This window comes from Artemia sp. Qi Xiang Cuo, chromosome 1, assembly GCF_049724085.1.
Source record: "Artemia sp. Qi Xiang Cuo chromosome 1, ASM4972408v1, whole genome shotgun sequence".
Taxonomy (NCBI): Eukaryota; Metazoa; Arthropoda; class Branchiopoda; order Anostraca; family Artemiidae; genus Artemia; species Artemia sp. Qi Xiang Cuo.
The window spans coordinates 49,793,325-49,805,947 of record NC_142794.1 but is presented as its reverse complement, the minus strand read 5'-3'; the positions used below and the strand labels follow the sequence as shown (position 1 = coordinate 49,805,947).

Here is a 12,623-nt window from a genome sequence, read left to right as displayed (position 1 = left end):
TTATAAAACAGTCCCCTCAATGATCGTCCCGATCTTATTACTCGAATTGCTATACTGAAGTTTGACAATATGATCAATGATATTGATAAGTATCAGAAATTTGGAAAGGTGGCAGCATGTGTGACTACGATTGAATTTCAAAAACGTGGACTACGACATATGTATTTGCTATTGATCATGAGTCCTCAGGATCGAATCCATAATCTTGTTGAAACTAATGATCTTTTCAGCAGAAACTCAAAATTCCAACGACCCATTATTAAGCGAATTAGTCTTAAAGTGGATGATTCATAATCCATGTGGGAATTTAAATCCAAATGCGAGTTGTATGACTAATAAAAATGGAAAATTCCAGTGCCGCTTCGTTTTTCCACAGTAATACAATTCACTTACATATCTAGCCGATGCTGAAAAACCAAAGTATCGACGTCGTTATGATTCCAAATTAGACGAAATGAATAGAGAAGAATTTTCACATGACCGTGCTGTTTATCAAAAACATTCCAATAATCGCCGAATTACTCGTGATAATCGTCAGGTCACCACATATAATCCTCACATGCTTAAAAAGTACCATTGTCACATAAATGTCGAATATGTAGGAAATATAGGTCAAGTAAAGTATTTATATAAATACATCCACAAGGGACATGATTGTGCTTCAATAAAGATTGTCGAAAATAAATGGTGCATGGTATACAATAAAGCAGAAACCTATGTAGAAGGACGATTCATTACACCAATTGAAGCATGCTGGCAACTATTTAGTCACGATTTCCAGAAAAAGAGCCATGTCGTTCAACGTTTAAGTGTTCATTTGCCAGGACCTTATCTAATGCAAAATATCAGCCCAGCCCAAGAAGATTTGGTAGATATTGGACAACAAGGCTCAATGTTGGAAGCGTATTTTCGACACAACAAGGTGTTAAAACAAATAAAAAAGAAGGAATTTCTCTATTATTGGGAAATGCCTGAACACTATAAATGGAACGTAAATTTTGCAGCTTTTCCCGAGTGCTTCTATTTACGAGTACTTTTGTAGCATGTGAAGAATGCAACAAGTTTTGAAGATCTTGAAACAGTTGATAACGTTGCATATTCCACATACAAAAAAGATTGCATGGTTCATGGCCTTAGATTCGACGATAAACGACGGTTCGATGCCCTAGAAGAATCGGCACTGCCCAAAATGCCTTTTGTAATGCTAATGCTCTTCACGCAAATTCTTGTTTTTAGTAATCCTGCAGATCCAAAAGCTCTTTGGGAAAGATTCAAAAAATCAGTTGGCAGAGGATTTCTTTTTGCATCCAAGACGAAATAATTTATCTAAAGATCTTGCAGTAAAGCGTGCTTATAGTATTATTGCATCGAAGTTAAATACGATGGCAATAGAAGGTTGAAATTTTTGTTTTTGGGTGGAACGATACGGAATGGACAACATTGAGACCTATGAAAATTACCAAAGCTTGGAATTTCCAAGTTATAGTGAGTCAGCTGGTACTGGAGATAGTACGTATCAGCTTCTGCAAGGAAAACAGCTTGAAATTGTTGACAATATTTTACTGCCTGTCAATGATCCTAATTATTTTGTGAAAAAAATGTTTTTTCATGGATCGATTCGTTTATAATAAAACAACGATTTCTTATAATAATTTTCATTACTTGGCACGCAGAGAAAACTGTAATGGATAATTTATGGCCCACGCAAGTATGGCAGCAACATTGCTTTAATTTCGATAAACAATAGACAAGACCTTAGTCCTGGAGGCTCCACTTTCCTCGGATTCTGTTTCCTGTATAAGACCTGGCTCAAGCAGAGGTTTAGAATTAGCTCAAGTAGGTGTTTTTCTACTTGATGAAGCACCCATTCTTCCCAAGTATGGCTTAGAAGTTATGGATCAGTTGTTGCGGTCCATTGCAAATCCAAACCTACCATTTGATGGGAAAATTTTAGTTGCTTGAGGTCATTTACGAGAGTGTTTACCAGTTCAACCCCGAAGCAACCGCAGTGAAACACTCGATATATGAATAAAAAAACGTCATCTTTGGAAGAATTTCAAATATGTTTTCTTTGAGAAAAATATGTGGGTCGATCCTGAACAGGCAGCATTTGCAAAGTAAATCCTCGAACTGGGAATGGAAATCTTCCTAAAAATGAACTTAATGGAATTGAATGACCAGAAGATAAAATTTCCAGCGGCAATTTAATCGAGGAAGTATTTGGCGAATGTTTGTCTAAACAAAGTTTCGATTTAATGAAAGATCGAGTTATTTTAGCTTAAATCAAGAAAGAAGTTAGGAAAATAAATTTGAAAATTGTCGATCCCTTCCAGGAGAATAAAAACTGTATAAAAGTTACGTCTCTGTAAAAGATAAAGAAAAGGGAGGATTTGAATTAACTCCACACAGACACAGAAGATTTACCACCACATGACGACAGTCATGCTTTTGCGGAACATAGATATTTCAGAAGGGATGTGTAGTGCGACCCGTCTTATTGTTACTGAATTATGTAACAACATAATTGTTACACATAATTACTAAGGAAAATTAGGAAAAGAAGTCCACATATCCCGTGTTACAGTGGACTCTAGTCAATTAGGAAAATTAGGAAAAGAAGTCCACATATCCCGTGTCACAGTGGACTCTAGTAAAGGTCAACTTGGATATACTGTTCAACGACATCAATTTCCAATTCGACCCGCATTTGCCATGACTATACATAAATCGCAGGGGAAAACTTTTGAATTTGTTGGCGTCGACTTCAGTAGGCCTACTCCAGTTTTTATTCATGGAATGTTATACGTTGCATTTTCTCATGTGTAAAGGCAACGTAGCTTGAACGTTCTGCTGCCACCTGAAAATGAACGAAAAATATGTAGTAAAGTGTGCAAAGAAGCCCTGACAACTACCAATGAAACGTCCTATAGTAAGTGATAATTATTTTTCATCAATGTCTACCATACCTTTGTTAAAAAAACAAAGGTTCGGCTATAAATGTATTTCATAATGACGAAAGACAAGCCAAGGTATAACGAACCAAACAAATTGAAAATGATAGAGATGATTAAAGGTCATCAATGCCTACCATACTTTTGAAAGTCAAAAACCTGGACTTGATAAATTGTTGAAAGAAAAAAAGTGTTTGTCCCTTCACCTGAGCAATTAAAAGAAACAAAGGTTCGACGATATGTCTTTCATAATGACAAAACACAAGCCGAGGCAAAGAAGAAGTTTTTGTCCCACCACCTGGACAATTAAAAGAAACAAAGGTTCGGCGATATGTCTTTCATAATGACACAAGACAAGCTGACGAAAAGTTAAAGGTCTAATAAAAGAACGTAATTTTAAAAAGTAACTACTTCTAATTTAAGGTCCATTTTGACTTCATGACATCAAGAAAAGGCTCAATTTGTCTGCGTTTAGAAGACAAGCGACAGTGAGAATACATATGTAGAAGCCGCGAGTGCTGAGACACGGCGGTGAAGCCGCCGGGCTCTCGGTTTCATATATATATATATATATATATATATATATATATATATATATATATATATATATATATATATATATATATATATATATATATATATATATATATATATATATATATATATATATATATATATATATATATATATATATATATATATATATATATATATATATATATATATATATATATATATATATATATATAATATATATATATAAAATATATAAATATATATAAATATATATAAATATATAAATATATATATATATATATATATATATATATATATATATATATATATATATATATATATATATATATATATATATATATATATATATATAAAACCTGGAACCCGGGGCCCCGACACTCGGCACGCGGCAGACTTCTATGTAAGATCGCCATAGAACGGCAATCAAATAAATGAAAAAGTATTTAATTGAAAGTAAGTAGCTACATTAAAACTTAAAACGAACAGAAATCATTCCGTATATGAAAGGGACAATCCCCTCCTCAACGCCTCTTTTTTTTCGCTAAAGTTTGAATCTTTGTCGCAATTCTACTTTTTAAAACAATAAAAACTTCAGCGTAAAGATCGAGGCGTTGAGGAGGCGTAAAGAGCAAGTTATTGAGGAGGGGGCAACCCTTCATATATGGAATAATTCCTGTTCGCTTTCCAAATAATGCTGGTGAATCTAGCTCATTCTCTATTAAATATACCACTCCTTCTCACGGAAAAATCCTTCGTATAAATTTCATCCAACATCCAACATAAAGTGCACCCCTCCCCCCGTGTCAAATTCCCTCCAGCCAGTTCCATCCTCGCTGAGAATCCTACCTCCATGTAAAATTGCTTTTGAGCAATTCAGCCTGAAAAATTCCCCTTAGCTGTTTCCCATTTGAATAAGACTGTAATCTCTAATCGGTTCTTCGATCAGTTCAGAAAGGCCCCCTTCTGTGGAAATTATTTTCCGGAAATCAAAACACGTGGAAAAAAGCCCTTGGATAGTTCACCCGGAACATCTCTACAAGAAAAATTTGGTCAAGAGAATTTAAGACAATTAAAAAGAATTTCGTATAGTAATTCTGTCAAATCCTTCCAGTGTAAAATTAACTTACAGATCTCTCGCCACGGACTGTGGGGGGTCATTTTACATCTAAAGACGCAATTGTTGTGATATTTCAACAATTCTGAACAAAATGGCTCAAAATTTTGATCAGATAATTTGGGAAAAAATCTGCGCTGGAGGGGGCCCATTTACTCTCCAGTCTTTTTGGTCACTTATAAAGGGCACTGGAACTTCTAATTGATGGGTGACACTAAACTTCATGAGTCGTATATATTTGGAATCAATATAATAAGCTGATTCTTTGGATATATCTATTGATCTTAAAATTCCGTTTTTTAAAGTTTCGGTTACTATTGAGCCAAGTCGCTCCTTACTTACAGTTTGTTACCACGAACTGTTTGATAGCCACAGTCAGGACGCTTTCTATTATTTCCCATGGGGTTCTATTGAGATATGACAAATTCTTCAGGTAGACTTCTTGATGACCAGAATTTACGAACCCCCTACCCCTGTAGAAGTCGGATTGCGCTTGGACTCAGATTGGACACTAGCTCTTCCTGGCTTCTAAGTTGGTTGCAATATGACCTAAAGGTGGATATGCTGATGACTAAGATATAGGTCCCTCCCTCTCCAGGGCCATTCTGGTTGATATCGTAATGAGAAGAGTCAAGTGACCTGCTCCTCCTACATAGGTTGGGTTGGGTAAGGACTCCCAAAAGGCACAATTAGGATATTTGCAGTGGCGTCTCGTCAGGTGCTATTGAGATTTGAAAATGTCTTCTTGTAGATATATTGATCACAGGAAATAAGGGACTCCCGTTTCCCTTCCCAATAAAGTTAGGTCGAATCTTTTTTCCTGAAAGGCATCACTTGGACACTGATTTTTGCTTCCCACTATGTGTGGTTGTAGTCGGACTAATTCTCCGTATAAATGTCCTACTATTACTGCTGCTACTACTAACACTCGCCGCAAAACCATACCACCTGTGGCCAACACAGCATCGCTCGCTCCTCCTCTATTCTAATCTATTCAAAGCCTCCCTCTTTACACCCTCTCAGGAAATTCCCACTTCTCTTAAATCTTCCCTTACGACATCCTCCCACCCAAACCAAAGACCACCTGCTTTTTGTTTAGCCCTAAATGGTTGGCCGAAAAGGACAATCTTTGGCAAGCTGTCATCCTTTATCCGCAAAACGTGCCCTAGCCATTTCAACCTTTCTCTCATTTTAGTCCTAGAAATTGGGAGCGATCGACACTTTTCGCACTGCATACTGTTTGAGATTAGGTCAGTCAGTCGGGTACGCAAAATAACCCATAGGAAATTTTTCTGCAAACCCGAAACCCCTCCCCTGAAAATATTTCCCCCACGGTGAATTCCCCAAAGAAAGTTCCCCTCACGGAAAAATTACACCAGAGGCACAATTGAACTGCTACAGAGAAAATACAAAATAGGTACCTCACAATGTCAATCAGATATCCTAAGGTAAAAAAAAGGACCAGATGTCAAAAACAGTTTTAGGACAGGGATTGTTTTTTCTCCAATCACCTTTGACTTATGAAAAAAAAACTAGAACCCTAAATTTTCGATCGAATGAACATCCTCCGAAGTTTCTACGATCGTGAGGGAGAGATTGGGGATGAGGAAGGGGCAGCCCCCTCCTATACGGAATAAATTCTGCTAATTTTTTTGTTCTAGTGTTACTCTTAACTTTCATAATAACAGCGTAGACCAGAAATCAAGAGGATTAAATATCAATTTCTAACTCCACCCCTCCCCCATCGTGCCTTCCTTAGAACCAATTCTGAATTTACCTGAAGGCTTAATTCTGCATTACCTGAAGGAGAGTTGTAAATTTTTGACATAAAAATACACCCTTTGCTCCTTCCAAAGTTTATACGACCACCCTTCTCCTAAAAACCTTATATGTTAACTATGGGCAGCTTACATAGCTTACAGTCCTTGAGATGGAAGAGTGGTTGTCAAACCTGGAGGCATAGTTATTTAGGTTGCGTTTGGGGAAAATGGATAGAGGAGGGGGGATTTTCTGCGGGGAGGAGGATGCCCAGATCCCTGGAAAACATCTAGCATATTTCCCTCTGTTTTTCGAAGCACTCATGCTTCAGAACTGTACTTGACCACTGTCATCACTGTAGCTTCCAATGCTCTAATCTTGGTTCGCAGACTTGACTGACTTATCTTCCTCTTCTATAAAACTTTTTTCAACTGTGAAAAAAACGACCCTGGACCTTGGCTATTCTAATTTTAATACTTTCACTGCACCAACTGCCTTTACTAATAATACTACCTAGGTAAGTGAAGCTCTCCACTTGATCGATCTTTTCGTCACCCAACATCTCCTTTTCATCTTCACTTATTCCTAGCCTTAACGACTTAGTCTTCTCAACATTAATTTTCAAACCTATTCTTGCATCATGAATTCGCAAAACCCCTGAAGGTTTATTCATTTTGCTAACACTTTTATCTAGGATGCTTAATCATTAGAATACTCTAAGTCCAGGAAAATTTACTTTTTCATTTCATTCCATGTCCTCACATTGCCTTTGCTGTGCTCCTTAAGACAAAGTCCATCAAAATGATCCGTATAAATGGGGATAGAACATGAAACCTGCTTAACTCCTGATTTAATATGAAGCCAGCAACTAACCTCATTTCCCACTTTAACTGCGGCAGTGTTATTCTCGTACATAGTACTAATCACTTTAATGCAGGCTATTTGTCTGGTATATCATGCATGGATAAGACCTTCGTTAAAGCTCTTATATCAGCTTGAATTAAACGCTTGCTGATAACCTGTAAAATTCAGGACTAAGGTGTTTGATGACTCAGGCACTTCTCAGGTATTAATCTAAGAGTGAAAATTTGGTCGACACATCGTCTATCCTTCCTAGAACCGCACTTTTCTTCTCTTAAAACTTAGTGTACAGCATCTCTAAATCTAAAAATTATTATCATACTAAGTAATTTGCTACCTACAGAAACCAGGCTAATGCCTCTTTAATTACGAAACTCACTCTTATCACCTTTCTTACTCTCTGCTGACAAGAATCAAGGTATCCACTCTCACTCCCGAGGCAGGGGCTGGGTTGTGTAAGGCTCAAATAAGAGTACTATTTCTCATCTAGTTTAATCAATGTCGGATAATTTTCTAAGGATTGCCTGATAAACAAAGTTTTTAAATCTCTGCTCTACTCCCCCTCACCTGCCACATGTCACCTATGAGTTGCCTCAGAGATTTGTTGAGGTTTGGTTCTGTGTCAATGTTTGTAGGTGTATTCAGTTTCAGAAAACCCCAATATAGTTCTTTTTTGCAAAAAAAAAATAGATAGAACTAGTAGGTAGGTAGGTAGGTACAGGTTTATTCATAAATCTGTTTCGTAGCACTTGCTAAATTACACAGATTTTTAAAAACTCAAATAAAAACAAAAAGAAAACAAAAACAAAGGGTAAAAATATCATCTCTTGTTATATATTTTGATAAAAAAAACGGCACGAAAGAATATTCCTGCCTTCGAGTGCGACACATTGGTGGTAACAGTTTATTTTGGGTCCTTGTCTTCATATTGATAGGGACATCAGGGGGTAGTATGAATCTATGGTGTTTGTTGTTTAATAGGAATCTACCGAAACTCATTATCAATTTATCTCTTCTTTCGGACAACGATGGTAGGTCTATTGTTCTAAGTCCTTCCTCATAATTGATGTAGTCCCTGTCAAGAATCCCTTTAACTGTGTGTTTTTGTACATTTTCCAGCATTTCAGATAAGGATCGTGAATTTTGCACTGCAGGACCCCACACTGGACAGGCATATACTTGGTGGGGGCGGACATAGGTCACGAAAGCAGTTCTTGACTGGTCTCTGGAAAAACCAAAACGTTTCGTTGTAATAATTGTTTGAAGGGCGCTATATGCCTTCGATGCCAATAATTCCACATTGGTGTTGGATTTACAGTCCGATGATAACATTACACCTAGTAATTTGGTACTGTTGGACAGGGCGAACAGAGAGTTTGGGACATCAAGATCACGTTTTAGAGGGTTAAACCGAATACTTCTGATTTGGTGGAGTTTATGGTTAGATTAGCTTGCTCAACCCCTTATTCAGCATTTCCATCAGGTCGTGGGGGAAACAAGAGGTAACACTTGAATTTTTAGCTTCATAGTTAAGTAAAACTGAAAGGTCATCGAAAAATTTATATCTTTGGTCATAGTTCCTCAGCACAAAATTTATGACAGCCACAAATATCAGCCCGGCTAATCTGCTGCCTTGAGGGGCACCACACGTAATTTTACGAGATGAGGACAGAGTATCACCCTCAAATAGAGGAAACACATATTGTGTTCGATTAGACAGAAATTCAGCGATTAACTGAACTGTTAGTCTATTCACCCCCATCACATTTAAGTTAATTAGAGGAATAGGGTAGAAGTTTAGGTCGAAAGCCTTGTACGAACCCACCATAGCAAGATTAACAATGGTATCTTTTTAGTCAAACCATTATTCTTTAGTATCATTCAGGTACAATAGATACGTTGTGGTATTGTAGCATGTGACATCCCCATATTGATAATTATCAATATCTGTGGAAATTTCATTGATTGTTGCTTAATCAATAAATGCTTCCAAAACTTTTGCGAAAGCGGGGATGAGATATATAATCCTAAGTTTTTCTTGAGATTTAGGATGTTTAGTTTTGGGTATAACTCTCACATATGCAGTTTTCCAAACAGGAGGAAATACTCCTTTAGCAAAGCAAGAATTCAGGATGTGACAAAATGGTCTAGTGAGAAAAATGACATATTCGCGAATTAATTTTACAGGTAGTTCACCGGGGTAATTGAAAGAGTTGGGTTTGAGTTTGAGCAGTTCATATAAGACTGAGAATTCTTCAAGGGTTTGGGTCTGGCATGGTTGGCAGAGTTCAAGAATTCTAGCAAGTTCACTTTTGGATAGGGCAGGGTGGGTACTACAAATTGAGATGAAAAACATATTAACATCCTCAGCTGAGAGCTTACTTCCGTCGTCTTTGTAAATAAGAAGATCGTTACGTTGAATCTTCCCAGCTATCCTTTTTACAGATTTGTGCCACTGCCTGGGGTTAGTAGAAAATAGAGGTTCAATCTGTTTTTAACATACTTCACTTTAGCTTTACGGTTTTCTTTCACTATTCTATTCCTCACCTTTTTAGTAGCTACTATCTCTATCAGAAGCTTGTGATCGTTCGCAGATAAGCTGTTTTAATGACGAGGTTATCCAGGGCTTGTCACTTTCACACTTTATACATTTTTGTTACAGGGAATCGGTCAAGGTACTCTTTATATAGGAGGTTACTGAATATATAGACTTTCTTGTGAATGTTATTTTCAGCATACATTTCATCAAATGGTTCTTCAGTCAGCCACAGACCATACGAGCATATACTGGAATCTAATAAAGGACGAGAGGTAATTTTTTGGCGCTTTGGCTTAGGCATTGCATGCGTGGCTTCCCATTAAATAATGAAATAGTCTACGTTGCCCAAGGGATTAAGGGTTTTTGGATCAATATTATAACTATCAAAGTTTGTGAGGATTAAATCTAGGGTACTGCTCGAAATATGCGTAGGAGTTTTCACCACTTTTTTTAGGCAAAATGATGAGCTAAGCTATGATTTACTGGTCTGGTTAAAATCACCAAGAATAAAAATGCCAGGGGCAGAATATTTGGACCTGATCCCATCAACAGAATGTTGCAGGTATGAAACGAGTTCCTTGCGGCAGCGTGAGCTCTCAGAGTAATACACTAATCCAAAAATTAGACAAGAGGTTGACCGGGAAAGCATTACGGGTTTGCAGTAAAGCCATATCACTTCAAAGTCATTGTTTTTTAGTTCAAAATTTGAAAGCACAGACGCAGGAACGTCCTTACGCCAAAAAATACCAACACCACCACCTGTTCTATTTATTCCACGATCGTGACGGGTCACAAACTCAGATGAGTAGCCAGTAAGCAAAACACGGTATCGGCAGACATTCCAGGTTTCAGTTATGAATGCAACACCGATATTATCTCGCATGTGACTGTCCAGAATATCAATTTTGTTCTCAAGCGACTGGGCATTGCAAAGTATGATGTTAGGAAACTGTGGAAAAATCTTGGTAGCTAGCTTCAGAGTAGGAGAGGTGGGGTTTGATGGGGTTGAGAGCAGGATGGATCAGGTTGTAATGTAATATATTCTTGTAAGTTAATTCTTATGAGAGAGCAGTGTTTCACAAAAGACGGGGGTTTAGGTCTACGTCTGCTAGTATGCACGGGAATACTACAGTTATGGGCAAGTCATTGTTGACTGTTGCTGTTGAGTGATTGGCTTGACTCAATTAAGCTCTGAGGCCTATGTTGGCTTAAAACACTCAATTTGAATTTCTGCTTCTGAAACTATGGTCTCGCCGAAGTGGGTTTTTGCCAAGTTCTTCAGAATAATGCATTTCAACTGATTGGGGAACTCTAATTGGGAGATGAGCATAGAGGTAACTCTAAAGCTGGCTAATTTAAAGTATACGGTTGATTCATCTTCCAAAGCATGTGGAGTTACTGTGCGAAATCTTTGAGGAGTATTTCCAGGTAGTTTTGTTGAACTTGATGTCTTTCCTTGCGCAGGATTTTCCAAAAGGGGGTTCTTCGGGGTTTTTTGGGGGGCACTTGGTATCAAGGGGAACCATGGATTAGTTTTATCTCGGATGAGATTATTCTGAAAATTTTCAACACTAGGGGAAGCATTGAGAACTGTTGGTGTCCTTGGGCCTGTTGGGGGACGGGGGACTATCGGTGTCCTTGGGACTTGCAGTACTACAAAAGGGATTGGAAGTTGTTGCTCTTTTGCCATTCTTAGTATCTCTGCCCTTTGTTTATGTTTGGGACAGTTTCCTTTATCTAGGGACTGGTGTTTTCCCTTACGATTAGTACATATTGGGTAAAATTGACAGTTTGACTCATTATGGTCCTTGCTTAAGCAAATCTTACAAATGTTGGAATCCTCTATGCAGTATTTATCTGTTGCCTAAGCTTTAGACATTTAGTACACTGTAATGGCTTTTCTTTGTATGGCTTGAAAGATTTTTGTTGGCCAAAGAGGAACTGTCAATATTAAATTGTCATTGAAGCTCAAACAACACTGTTTTTAAAGTTTGAGGTTTCAGTGGTTCTGCGACCAAGGGTATGGACACTAGAGACCGGAATACATTCACCTTTTTCGTTCATCAATGCTTTCATCAGGACCGAGTTTAGAAATGATTTAGGGACATTGTAGAGCACTATCTTTGTTTGTATCGGGTTTAGGGACCACAGACGGGCTGTGACAGCAATATTTTCAACACTTTTCAGTTCCATTACCTTTTTCACTGATGTGGGATCGTTCAAAAGGATATCTAGGGATCCTGATCTGTTTATATTCATATTAAAGTTGCAACGAATGGTCTTGAAGAGGGAAACTCGCAACTTTGGTAGATCACAGTTATTAAACAAGCAATTATCAGATTGGGGAACAAGTTGAATAATTACCGGGGAATCGGCTGGATTTCTTGAAGAGTTGTTCGTGGTATCGGTTTGATGTATTATTGCTGAATCTGGTGGACTTTTTGTTCTCTGCCTTCTACGCTTGGCTGAGTTTACAATCTTAAAGCATTCTTCATCTTTTTCAGTATCAGTTGTTGAGGGTCATGGACATTGGGTGGTATCCATGTTTAGGGTATGAATACCCTTCAGAGAGGTCGCTGGTACAGACACAGTTGTAGGGGAGGGATCTAGCAAGGGCTTTTGAAGATGGTTGAAATGGTGACTCGCTCATATCTCTATCAGGAGGTTGTTTTGGAGGCTCCTTTTTTCCAAACATTTGAACTATTCAAAATCACAAATTCGAACACTAATTTGAATTTGTTTCTCAATAAATTCAAAACAATCAACAGTAACGAGAAAAGTACCAGTAATCTAATTAAGTGTTTACTTTTCTGTTGCCAAGAAATTTAAATATTCACTATTTTAACAAAGTTGAATAGGGTCA

At 37.6% G+C, this 12,623-nt stretch overlaps 1 protein-coding gene across 1 annotated transcript in view; it reads left to right on the top strand.

The window, feature by feature from the left end:
• The window catches only part of LOC148956434 (kelch domain-containing protein 3-like), a 60,765-nt gene that overhangs the window by 23,133 nt on the left and 25,009 nt on the right, over nucleotides 1-12,623 (top strand). The window lies entirely within an intron of this gene.